Here is a 14079-nt window from a genome sequence, read left to right as displayed (position 1 = left end):
CTTAAAAATAAAAGAGAACTTTTTCAGTATTAAACTTCATCTCCATGTTCAGCCATACATTCTTATTCAGAAAACGGGAAATTTTATGTCGGGTTTTCGTGTAGACAGGATCAGACCTGAAACCATACTTAGAACTTAACCAGTCCATGAGACAATGCAATTGTTTTTATCTCAGTGATTTAAGCAACCTGCTTTTTACCCTCTGCTACAAGAAAAAGTTTTCTAGTCTTTATGTGTCTAGGAAAGTTAAAGAAAGGGAGAGGAGAACAGATGTCGAATGAGCTTATGCAGACCAAAAAAAACCCTACAGCCATGAGAAGATACAACTACATAGGAGCTTTTTACTGAGCAACTTGTTGGATTTGAATACTTCAGAGTAACATAATGTAACACCTACTTAAATCTCATAGAAAGTAAACTGCCAAGAATATTAGTGTTTCCCAAGCTCTTATCTTAAAGGTTCTGCAGGTTTTTGCATAAGGTAAAAAGAAAATTTGACAGTTGAAATGGGGAGAGAGAAAGTAAAAGTATTCCATCACACAGAAGAGTGGACTCAGAAATGAAAAGCAGGTGGTGACACCTGAAGGGTGAAATGCCCAAAAAGCAAGAAAACTGCAGTTCAGACAAGGAGGAAAAGCAAACCTAAATAAAATATTTATGATTTTTTTTCTGCTTTATTTGTTTTCCATTGTTTTAGATCATATGAAGAATCCAGTATTCCTTCTCCTTTTGCTGACTTTTCCTTTGAAAACAAATCCCTATGAATTTTTCCCTGTTCTGAATCCCTGTTCTCTTTTCTTCCCTCTCCCCCCCCCTTTTTTTTTTCTTTCTTTCCCCCTATTCCACAGAGTATCTGCTTCTTTTTTCATTTCCAAATGTTATTCAAAAATAGATTCTAAGAAATTTTTCTATTAAAATGTTCAGATTACTTAGCTGGGTAACTCATGGATGACTCAGCACTCTAGAGTTATCAGCCCATACTCTTACAGTTCTTATTCTAGCAACCAAGTTTTTATATGTCCCATGTAAGATCACGTATCAGGTGAGCAGGAGATGCCAGAATATGATCGTTCCATGGTCAAGGACTTGTATTCATGTTCAAAACAGAGTAAGAAATTAATAGAGAAAGCAGACAAGACTGAGTGTCAGCACAGAGTTCTGTATCTTCTACCTCACAATTTTCTCTCAACAGCTCTGTATGGCTACATGCTTAAGGTGGTTTTTTTTTCCCAAAATTACTTTTTATACTAGCCAAATTCCCCAAAAGTGTGGATACTGAATAGATAAAAATTGACTTGGATATACAAAAAGCCAATTCACTTACTCTCAGTTTCAGAGTGTTTTATAACAACACAGATAAAAGTGTTTCCTTAGGTCCTCTGACATTGCTCTGGCAAGTCTTCTTTTGCTGTGATTACTAACTCAGATGTGAACATGCATTCCCCAACCCTTTGCAGAGTAAGAGATTCTAAAGGCTCAAAAAAAAGAGGTAAACATATATATTGTTCAAATGTTTTTTTTTTTTTTTCCTTCAGTTCATCCCCCTGACATCTACTGAGCTGAGAAAATACAAGCTTGGTATTGAGAAAGATAGATATGGATTGGATCAAAAATTCCCTTTCACAGAAGTACAGAATGATAGAATTTTAGAGGTTGGAAAGGGTCTCTGGAGATCGAGTACAAACTCTTGCTAAAGCAGGTTTCATAAAATAGGCCACACAGGAAAGCATTCAGGTGCCTTTTGAATAACTCCAGAGAAGGAGAATCCACAGCTTCTCTGGGCAGCCTGTTCCAGTGCTCTGTCACTCTCAAAATAAAGATGTTCATTTGCATGTTCAGATAGAACTTCCCGCGTTCCAGTTTGTGTCTGTCGTCCCATGTGTTGTTGCTGGGCAGTACTGAAAAGAGCCTGGCTCCATCCTCTTGACACCTGCCTTTTGGATATTTGTAAGCACTGATAAGATCGCCTCTCAGCCTTCTCCAGCTTGAACAGTCCCTGGTTTCTCAACCTGTCCTTATCAGGGAGGTGCAGCAAGCCCTGAATTACTGAAGCCCTCTGCTGGACTCTCTCCAGCAGTTTCCTTCTTGAACTGAGGAGGCCGGAAATAGACATTGCTTTCTCTGAAAATGAATCTGGAAGCAAACGTTGCTAGCACCCCCACTTCACACTCCTCTTCCTTCTCACCCATCTCATTATCTTTCTATGTTCTGAAGCAGATGCAAAAAGCAGATGGCCTGATGGCCAGTCTTCACTTCGGCTGAAGGACAGATGTCCTTCTCTTTACTTTTTTCCTTTTGTTTTTATGAAATTTGCATCTCAAAAGCAACCTACTGTGTCAGGCAGGAGCACAGTGAGGTGGTGGGTGGAGCATTTCTGCAGTGGTGACAGTGGGTCATCATTGCAGGTGCACATATTTACAAAAACAGCATATGGGCTCTTGTTCATTGCTGGTGAAAATGCATAGCTAATGGTGGCTGTGTTGAAAAACAGTATTGTGTAGCTGAGAATTTGTTCTTTCAAACAGTGCTACTGTGCTCACTGTATCTGTTCTAGTTTCAAAGGGAATAAATAAGGGAATAATAAATAACTACTTTCAGAATGACGTACATATATGCAGTCCAATACAATTCCTCTTCACTGAACGCAGTCCAGGTTAGCCAGGCAAGAAGGTTGGGCTCCCATGTACTGTGGCCTCTTTGGGCCCCAGATCTTTGAGAACCATGATCGCTCCCCATGCAGCGCCATCTGGTGGAAATTATTTTCTAGGGTCTCAGAAGATCTGAAAATGGATGTGAAAAGTTATCAAACTGTTTATGAGGCTCTTTCACCAAGGCTGGCACAGGCAGAAGCCACTTAGAAAAGTGATTTCTACCTGAAGGAAGAATCAGGTACTAACTATAGAAAATAACTAATGATGTTTTTTTTTTTTTTTGGGGGGGGGGAGGGGGGGGGGAATGAAAAAAAGCATTGTAAAGTCACATTCACTTTAGGACTTTACATCTGACAATCTGATCTACTTTCAAAGTGTCTCTGAGTTTAGAGGAAATAAAGACCATGGCTGAAAAATCTCTACTTAGAAATCCAGAAAACAAGGGAGTTTGGAAGATAGGCCTTTTACTGCATTCTTTATCTAGTATTATTTTGTTTTCATATTTCAGAATAAATTCCTTTTGAATTTATTGAACTTATTTAAGACTAATTTATTTATTAAGATTTTTTAATTTAAGATATTAATGTGCTGAATATTCAACAAATGTTATTTTATGTATGACTTTCTGTTCATCACTTGGATTTCAGCCTCAGTTGTCTGCTTTAGGAGTAAGAGCTGGTTGCTGTACTCCCCGGATGATAATAGTACAGTTTCATACTTTAGAATGTTTCAGCCTAATTCCAAATTCAGATGATAGTCCATTTTTTATACTCAGATGCTTTCCATAACTCTTTATTGCATGCAACTCCTAGCTAAAAGAGCAGCTTCTGAGCTGAGCAGTCAGAAGACTGTACAGAAATCACATCCGCTGAAGGAACACTGTCTGGGATCTGAAGAAGATGAGACAGAAGCAATTTTCCTCAGATGCAGATTTAGAGGATTTGCTTGCCTTAAAAATGACTAAGTTTGCAAATTACATATAAAGTAAATAGGTGAACACAGAGACAAAAGTGGAGAAAACATCCATCTACATGCTGCAGAGAGCAATCCTTATTACTTTATTACATTTTAAATGATGCAGTAAAAGCAAAGAGATACATAAGAAAGGCAACAGAAGAAGGAGGAGGATAATGTTCAACACTCAGCTGGTGAGAGAAAAAAGAAAGAAGGTTTGGTGACAGTGAGCTTAAATGGAGAAACTCCTCACTACAGTGCACTGCGGATGTTAGAACTGTGCCAGGTTCAAAAAGCTCGGACTACATACATTCGTCACCGATTTTTGTCAGGGATGGGACAGTGAGCAGGACACCTCGTGGTCTGTCGGGGAAAGACTGATGTAATCTTGCAATCAGACATCAGACACTGCACACTGAAAGAGGCAAAGAAGCACAATAATCTCATATCCGTGTTTCAGTTTAGCTACACTCGGTATATGTAGTAATAGTTAATGACAAGTAGATAATACAAGCCCCCGCATGGTGGCATTGTTTCGCTTCCTTTGCTTCCCCTCCTCGCCATGTATTTTGACGAAGGGCCGAGTCCGCTCGCGACGTTCCAACAGTCCCAGGAAAACCCACGGGGAACCGCCCTACTGCGGCCACGGGGCGGCGCTGCGGGACCGGGAACGGAGCACGGCGGCTCAGGGAGCGGTGGGGGTGACGGAGAAAAGGGGAGGGATCGGAGAAAGGAGAGGGAAGGGGAAAGGGGGAGAAAGAGAGAGAAGGGGAAAGGGAAAGAGAAAAAAAACGTGTTTTAAAACCTTATGGATGTGGTGCTCTGGGATATGATTTAGTGGAGGGTTGTTAGGGCAGTATGCTGTGGTTGTTGTTGCACTTAATGATCTTTAAGGTATTTTCCAACCTGAGCTATTCTATGATTCTGTGATTCTATAAAAGAGAGAGAAAGAGAGAGAGACAGAATGAGCAAGAGAGAGAGGGAAAGAGAAAGAGAGAAAAAGAAAGAAAAAGAGAACAAGAGATCAAGACAAAAAGCACAACCTTTTGCCTCATTAATAACACAAGCTAAAGCAAGAATGTTCAGTTGAGGTTTAATTATCTCCTCTTGCTCTGCCCTTGTGAGGCCCCATCTGGAGTGCTGTGCCCACTCCCGGCACAGATCCTGTCGGGTCCCCGGTACAAGAAATGTGTGGAGCTGTTGGAGTGGGTCCAGAAGAGGGCCATTAAGATGATCAGAGAACCTGACCCATGTAGAAAGGCCGAGGGAGCTGGGCTTCTTCAGTCTGGAGAAGAGAAGGCTGCAGGAAGTCCTCACTGTGGCCTTCCAGTACCTGAAAAGAGCTTATAAGAAGAAGGGATAGCAACTGGACAAGGGGGAATGGTTTTAAACTAAAGGAAGGGAGATTTAGATTAGGTATCAGGAGTAAATCTTTTATTCAGAGGGCAGTGAGGCCCTGGCACAGCTGCCCGGAGAAGCTGTGGGTGCCCCATCACTGGAGGGTGATCAAGGCCAGACTGGATAAGGGTCCTGAGCAGCCTGAGCTGGGGGGAAGCAGCCCTGCCCAGGGGATTGGAACTAGGTGGACTTCAAAGTGCCTTCCAACTCAAACCATTCTGATTCTGTGAATCTCCTGTGAATGCATCAAGTAGAAAAATTCCTTGCATTACCTCAGAACTGAACAATCCCATCCTATGGGAAGGGTTTTCTCATGGTCACAAGCACTTATCAGGAGGAACTGCTGTAGTTCTAGCCTGAGTGCTTAAAATCACCTGACAGTCTCTGGAGATGCTCAACAGCAGCAGCATATGGCATAACTCCATAACTCCAGCATGTACTGGAGAATACATATAAGGGAGGAGCAGGACCAAAATTAGAAGAGCATAAAGAAAGCACATGATGTAACCTTGCTGTAATTCGTAGCATGGGAGATTACTTGAGGATGGTTTCAAATGTAAGCCAACACAGGATGCATATTAAAGCATGGAGATTAAAAAAAAAAAAAAAAAGGCTTGAGTAGTCACCACATAAAGACTCTCCAGGTTTCAGCTCAGTCACCCATCTCTGGCAAATTTAACCCCAAAGAATTATGAGGTCTTGGTAACAAGCACAGGCTTACAGTAATGTACGAGGTGCAGCTTTGAACAGTTAATGATGTTAAAGTAACAGATAAACTTGCTTTGATGTGAAACTATTTGTCCAGTGGTGCTTTTCACTGCTACATGGCCAAATTTCAGTCTTGACTGAAATATCGGAGTAGAAAAGTACACCCCAACACTATTTCTTGGAGTGCAGATGTAAATGAGGGCTACTGAGGTCTGCAGCTATGCTGACAATGCTAATGTGTACTAAAGAAAGACTAAGCTAGCTTTAATAAGACAATGACAGAGAAGACCAAAAATAAGTAAAACAAGAGCTTGATGTTGTTTATAAATCATCCCAGAGGAATGTGAGAAAGGAAATAAATGCTTCTGCTAGTATTTCCTTGTATTACTCTTTCTTCTCTGAAATCATATTCCTTCTCTTGTTTATCCTCTCTCCTATTTCCTGCACACTGCTAAGTCAAACAACTTCCCCTTCAAGGTCCATGAGGCCACTGAGTGCCACTGGGCACATAGGGCAATTCCTATTTCCCATCATTGCCAAAGACGTTCCAGACTCCATTCTCAAGCAGCTGGTAACAATCAGAGGAGGATTACATTTATCACAACACAAACACCAAGGATGAATTGCAACTATAATGCATGTGCATTAAAATAATTTGTCCCTCTTAAAATTTGAGCCCTCTGGCTGTGCTGTGCTCCAAAAAGGGCACTGATGTCACACTGCTTGGAGGGAGCACAATATATAGCTGTGTCTTGAATCGTCTGCTCACCAAGTGCAGTCTCCTGATCTTCCACCATCCTGACCATGCTGGTGAGAACCAACACGCTCCATGCATCCTTTCCCTCTTCCCTCTACCAACAAATGTTAAATATTGTATGCAGCCAAAGAGAAGGTGGCCAGAGGTTTTTCACATGGGCATAAAAGTATATTGTCATTCTGCTTTTGTGTTGATGGCAGACCTAATCCGACTGTTTCTTTTTGTTTTGTTTTCAGAAAACTGAGCCTGAGGCACTAAGCTTGCACGTATAGACTTCTAGCCAGTGGCAGATCTGTTGTTGTGTCATGAGAAACTGAAAAGAGAAACTGAAAAGAAATGGTATTGCTAAACTTAATGAGAAAAAATGCTGACATGCATGCTTGTATCAAGCATAGCTTTTAAATGTTTGTGGATTTTATCATTTTCTGGTTTAATGGAAAAATCTCTTATTTCTCCCCTCCATTTCCACCCATACAGCAGATTTCCTACTTCTCAATCTTCTTTGATTACTGTATTCATAAAAATTTGGTAAGGACTTAGGTGGATGTTCTGATTTTTTTGCCTTTTAATTTAGAAAGTGCACTTCCCTCATGATGTAAATGTGATGACTGAACTCTGCAAATGTGCATTGAAGCACTTACGGATATTCATGACAACTTCATTTTCATATTATCAACTGAATTATCAGCAAGAAATCTGGCTGACTTTTTGGTTCTGACATGGCTAATTTTTTCAACCTATTTCATCATTTCTGGTAAATCTAGTAAGACTTTTTATAATTTGGTCTGGAGTGTCTTGAGTTCACTGAAACCATAAAGCTACATCAACTTTTGTCACCTGAAAATCAAGCTGTGCAGGAAAATGTGCCAACAATTTAGATATAACAATCAACATAACAGGATACTTGTAACACACACTTCTATTTTGGAATATTGAAATGTTTTGTGGCATACAGATGTCTCAAGCACACTGAATTTTACTTTTTGAAAAACAATAAATATAGCTGCGGTTTAACTATATTTTCTGTGCCAGTTCTCACCTCAAAAGATCATACAGTGCATAGTTACTGTGTGATCATTATTCCACAAATAATAAAATGAAAATCACATTTGAATCAAAGTGTTTCGTAGGAAAAAAGGAGCAAAATACTTTAACTTCCCAAATATTTCTTTCTCTCGGCTCAAACTAATTCTTTTTAATTTGTAAATTAAATGTTCTTCATTGAATAGATTTCCTTACAAAGGTATTTATGCCATATGGTACTGAAAACCTCATGTAAAGGTTTTTTTGTTTTGGTTTGGTTTGGTTTTTTTTTGGTATGAATCTGAGCTTTGTCTTTTACCTTCTAAGGATTGTCACTTTATTGATCAATGACAAGCAGAATCACAGAATCACAGAATCACCTGGGTTGGAAGGGACCTCAAGGATGATGTAGTTCCAACCCCCCTGCCTATCAGGGCCACCAAACGTACACATTCAGATCAGGTTGCCCAGGACCCCGTCCAACCTGGCCTTGAACACGTCCAAGGACGGGGCATCCACAACCTCCCTGGGCAGCCCGTTCCAGGGCCTAACCACTCTCCTTGTGAAGAACTTCCCCCTAACATCCAACCTCAATCTTCCCTCCTTCAACTTGGATCCATTTCCCCTAGTCCTGCTGTTGTCAGCCCTTTTGAAGAGTTTACTCCCCTCCTGGGTGCAGGTTCCCTTCAGGTATTGATAGGCTGCAATGAGGTCACCCCGCAGCCTTCTCTTCTCCAGGCTGTACAAGCCCAACTCCCTCAGCCTGTCCTCATAGGGGAGGTGCTCCAGCCCTCTGATCATCTTAGTCGCCCTCCTCTGGACCCTTTCCAAAATCTCAATGTCTTTCTTGTACTGAGGGCTCCACACCTGGACACAGTACTCCAGATGGGGCCTCACAAGAGCCGAGTAGAGAGGGACAATCACCTCCCTGTCCCTGCTGACCACCCCTCTCCTGATGGAGCCCAGGATCCCATTTGCCTTTCGAGCTGCCAGAGCGCACTGCTGGCTCATGTTCAGTCTCTCGTCCATCAGGACCCCCAGGTCCTTCTCTGCCGAGCTGCTCTCAAGGCCCACTCCTCCCAGCCTGTACGGGTGCTTGGGGTTCTTCCGGCCCAAATGCAAAACCTTGCACTTTGCCGTGTTGAACCTCATCAGGTTCACCCGAGCCCAGCCCTCCAGCCTGTCGAGGTCCCTCTGAATGGCATCCCTTCCTTCCACCGTATCAACCGCACCACTCAGCTTGGTGTTGTCAGCAAACTTGCTGAGGGTGCACTCAATTCCCTCATCAATGTCATTAATAAAGATGTTAAAGAGCACCGGTCCCAAGACAGACCCTTGGGGGACACCACTTGTTGCCGGCCTCCACCTGGACATGGAGCCATTGACCACCACCCTCTGTCTGCAGCCTTTCAACCTATTGCTTATCCATCGGGTCGTCCACCATCAAATCCACTTCCCTCCAATTTGGAGATGAGGATGTGGTGGGGGACCATGTCAAAGGCCTTGCTCAGGTCCAGGTAAATGACATCGGTCGCCTTCCCTTCGTCCACCAATGCCGTCACTCCATCATAGAAGGCCACAAGATTAGTCAGGCATGACCTTCCTTTGGTGAAGCCGTGCTGGCTGTCTCGGATCACAGCTCATTCTTTATGTGATCGAGCATGTTGTCCAGGAGGATCTGTTCCATGATCTTCCCAGGCACAAAGGTGAGACTCACCGGCCTGTAGTTCCCCGGGTCCTCCCTGCTCCCCTTCTTGTATATGGGAGTGACGTGACCCTTCCTCCAGTCATCCGGGACCTCACCTGACAGCCACGACTTCTCAAATATGATGGAGAGCGGCTCGGCAACCACCTCAGCCAGCTCCTTCAGGACCCTGGGATGCATGCCATCTGGCCCCATAGACTTGTATTCATTCAGTCTAAAGAGGCACTCTCGGACTTGCTCTGCCCTTACAGTGGGGAGGGATTTACCTCCTTGGTCCCCACATAGAGGTTTGGGGATGCAGGGCTCAGGGACGTGAAAAAGACTAGAATCCTGGCCACCAGTGAAGACCAAGGTGAAGAACTCATTCAGCACCTCAGCTTTCTCTTCATCTGTTGAAGCCAGTTCTCCTTTTAAATTTACCAAAGTAGGTACGCCCGTTTTGGCCTGTCTCTTCTGGCCAATGTACCTGTAGAAGGTTTTCTTATTGTTTTTCACGTCCCTTGCCAAGTTCAGTTCTGCCTGCACCTTGGCTTCCCTGATCCCACGTCTGCAAGTCCGGACGGCGTCCCTGTACTCTTCCCAGGTGACACAGCCTTGTTTCCAGAGCTTGTACACTCCTTTCTTTGCCCTCAGTTCTCTCAGTAGGTCCTTGCTGAGCCATGCTGGTTTCCTACCTCACCTGCCCACTTTCTTATTCAGAGGAATGGAGACCTCTTGTGCTTCCAGGAGGGCATCCTCGAAGAGCAGCCAGCTCTCCTCAACATCCTTGTCTTTGAGGGCAGCGCGCCAGGGGATCTTGGCCAGCAATCCATTGAGTAGCTTGAAGTCTGCTCTTCTAAAGTTCAGTGTCCTGATCCTGCTCTTTGCCAGGCCCACATCGCTTGAGATCACAAACTCAACCAGGGTGTGGTCGCTGGAGCCCAGGCAGCCTCCAACCTTGATGCCTTTGATGATCTCCTCGGCGTTGGTGAGCAGCAGGTCCAGCAACGCTTCACCTCTGGTCGGTCTGTCCGATACCTGAACCAGAAAGCTATCGTCAATGGATTCCAAGAGCCTTCTGGAGCTCTTGCAGCTCGCCGTGTGGTTTTCCCAGCAGATGTCCGGATGGTTGAAGTCCCCCACCAGGACAAGAGCCCGTGAGCCAGACATCTCACGCATCTGGAGCAAGAAAGCCTCGTCAACAGCCTCCCCTTGATCAGGTGGTCTGTAGTATACCCCTAACACCAGCTGACCTATATTAGTCCCATCTCTAATCCTAACCCACGGGCTCTCAACCTGTTCCTGACTGTTTCTCGTAGGGAGCTCCTCACAGTTTATCCAATCTCTGACATAGAGAGCAACTCCCCCACCCCTCCTACCTCGGCTATCTCTCCTAAAGAGTCTATAGCTGTCGATGGCAGTATCCCAATTGTGGGAGTCATCCCACCATGTTTCTGTGATAGCAACAAGGTCATAACTTTCCGAGTGCATCACAGTTTCCAGTTCCTCCTGCTTGTTAATCAGGCTGCATGCATTGGTATAAAGGCCCTTCAGCCGGGCTATCCGTCTCGCCACCTTTATAAGGGATCTAGGATCCCCTAGAACAGCAGCATCCCCAGCATCCCCCTGCCCTACTCCTTCCCTATGCACTCTGCCGTCATTGCCCATGGAGTTTGGTACAAGCCCTCGAATGACCCGTTCAACCCCAGTAGCCCTTATTTTGTCCCCTTCCCCCTTCATTCCTAGTTTAAAGACCTGTCAATGAGTCCCGCTAATTCTTCAGCTAAGATCCTCTTACCCCTCAGGGACAGGCTGCATGCATCAGCAGCCATCATGCCAGGTGCAGTGTAAATTGCCCCATGGTCAAAAAAGCCGAAATTCTTGCGCCTGCACCAGCTCTTAAGCCATCTATTTAAGAGTTGGGTATTTTGGATCCTCCCTGTACCTTTCCCTGACACCACGAGCATAGAAGAAAAGACCACCTGCACCCCAGCACCTTCAAGTATTTGCCCCATTCCCCTGAAGTCTTTCTTGATAGATCTCAGGCTTTCCTTATCAACTTCCTCGCCGCCAGTCTGAATTATTAAAAGTGGGTAATAATCTGAAGGCCGAATCAACCCAGGAATTTTCTTTGAAATGTCCCTGACCCGTGCCCCAGGAAGGCAGCACACCTCTCTGCAGGTAGGGTCGGGCCGGCATATAGGGCCTTCTGTTCCTTGCAGAAGGGAGTCGCCTATGACAATCACCCTTCTGTCCTTACAGGTAGAAGCAGTCTTGAGGCTTGGGGGTGACCGCTTTGCCTGAGGCAACCTCACGGGTGAACCTGTCTCTGCACTCTCATTCGTCCCCCCCTCAAATTCCAGGGCCTCAAACCTGTTACGCAGAGGCACCTGGGGAGCCGGGGATGGTCGGGATGGGGGATGCTCCCTCCGCCAAGCAGGTACCCGTTTCCACTCCTGCTCCCTTCTCAAATTGCTGTTAGGGGGAAGAAAGGACAGGGGGCTCGATAAAACGCTGTCAGCTGGCTGGTTCCCCTTTACCAGGTTTTTGTAAGGTGGCAGGGGCTGACTTGCTCCGTGAGGAGCCTCGCCTGTGTGCCAAGAACCTGAGGTTGAGAGGGACTGACACCACCAGTCAATCTCCCTCTCACACTCTTTTATAGTCCTCAGCCTCTCCACTTGCTCCTTCAGGCTAATCACAAGGCTGAGCAAGTCATTCAATTGCTCACACCTTATACAAGCGCTGCCTCCTTCATGTGGCATTGCAAAGGCCAGGCTGTGGCAGTCCTCACAGCCAGTGACCTGCACACTAGCATCTGGTGATGGTATCTCTGTCTGAGTCACCACACACTTCATACCGTTGCTCTCCCCTCTATGCATGCACCAGAGCTCAGTCTGGCTCTGGACCATCTTCTTGGCTACTGTCTTTCTGATGCGTGTGCTCAGGACCTCTGCATGGGTCTTCACAGTTTTTGTGTTTGAAGCCTTCTGCCGGGGTGCACCCATGGCAACCAGCAGGCTCACTAACTCAACAAGAAAGTCCTAAAGGCGTGCAAGTGATCGGCCCTGCCCTGCTGCCTCCTACCCTCACACTGTTGCCGGGTTCGCTAAGTGCCCTGGCACTTACCACCAGTAGCAATAACAAGACTCCTTGCAGGGGAGTCCAGACAGGGGTAGCTTACAAAAGCACCACGTTAAGACAGCCTGGGAGATAGCTGTACTACCTCCTCTGCTGTGCCTCAGGTGGGCAGAGACACGTCGCTGTCCTCTCGAGGGCTTTTTGTAGCGGCGATCAAGGGCTGCTTCCGGTTTGCGCCCGTTTGAATCTCCCGCCGTTGCCTTGGCAACGCCCACGCTGCGTTAGCTGCTCTCGCGAGAGTAGCCCGACTGAGAGCGGCGTCCGCACGGTTGCGGCGGGAATCCTCGATGAGGAAAGCGATTAAAATCCCCCTGTACCTCGCTACAAGTCGCGGCGGTTCTGCCAGAGACAGAGACAGCTCCGAGCCGCGGACCTCGGCGAACAAGCATTCATACTAAACATTAAATAAGAAAATGAAACAAAAAGTTCCTATGCAATAGATAAATTTGGAATCATGGTGGGAAGAATGCTTCCAAACTGTGCTGAACAATTAACTAGAAGTCTCAGGTAGTTCATTTTGAATTGGGTACACATCTAAAAAGACTCTAGTGTTGTAACTGCATTCTAGAAAATAAAAATTCAAGGGGTTCAAAGTGTCTTAATAAATAAAATGCACAAAATTACTGTAAAATTTGGCTTTTAGTATACATAGAAGTTCACAAGTGCTGGGAATGGCTTTCAGAACAGCTTGACTTCATCAATGATGTAAAGATTTCCGTCTACAGAAAAAAAGCCCCATGTGGTTAGTGGCAGTTGTGTTAGACTAGTGTTCAAGCAATCAAGTAATACACTGGAGAAGACTGAATTGAGAAGCATTAAAATTGCTCCACAAGTGGTAATCCCATACCTCCAATTTGCTCTTGTCTGAATTTGAAAATTCTTACCCCTATTCAAAATCATCAGTGAAATCAGTAGAAGTTCAATGTCATTTGTTAATACAAAAGCTGACTTTAAATATTAGAAGCAGTTAAGTATGCTATTCAAATCTCAGCACAAGCTGATTGCCAATGGGATGTTTGGATTTTTTCTTTAATTAAAATGGCTTACTTAGTTTGCTTCAACGCATCATGAAATGCACAGTTTCACAAAGTGAGTCAGTGAATGAGATGTGACCACTTGAAGAAGTCTGCTTTAATTCTCTTATCCCCTCCTAATCTACAGGTTTCTGAAACAGGAAGCAAATGTCCTGCTGAAGGTCACCTTAGCCTGTAAATAATTCTCTGAGTTTCCTTCTGGCCTATTAAGAAGTATTAATTTCTGAGATCTTTGCAATCAAAACACTGATTCTAAGCTGAAGTTGATTTGTAGCCACTGTACTTTAGCCTTCAAATTAATAGTAAAAGATGAATAGGAAAATGACTATTAATGAATGGCCCCTCTTACTAGAAAGCAGGTTAACAAAGCGCAGGCTTCCAAGTAATGTGTTTACTTCTCATAAAGAATAATATTTTATGGGAAGTAGGGCCATCAGTGGTGTGTGTCTCATTAACTTCTGTTGAATGGAGATGTGAGAATGTAAGAAATTAAGGGCATAAATGTCTCAAATTGGGCGCCTGATGTCACTGGTGTTGAGACTATGAGAGAAGCTTCTTGGGCACAAAGCCTGTTTGTCTGCTACGTTCATCTAAACTGATGAAAGCTCCTCTCATACCACATTAGTTTCATGCTAACACTCAAAGGAGTTTTCTAGCATCAGATTAAAGCTGCTCAATTGCAGTCAGATGTTTTCACAACCAATTTTTATTTGTGCTTAAAATCTGCCTGCA

This window comes from Tympanuchus pallidicinctus, unplaced genomic scaffold (genome assembly GCF_026119805.1).
Source record: "Tympanuchus pallidicinctus isolate F22 unplaced genomic scaffold, pur_lepc_1.0 scaffold4, whole genome shotgun sequence".
In the NCBI taxonomy this organism is placed as follows: Eukaryota; Metazoa; Chordata; class Aves; order Galliformes; family Phasianidae; genus Tympanuchus; species Tympanuchus pallidicinctus.
The sequence above is the reverse complement of the archived record's forward strand: the minus strand, read 5'-3'. Positions refer to the sequence as shown.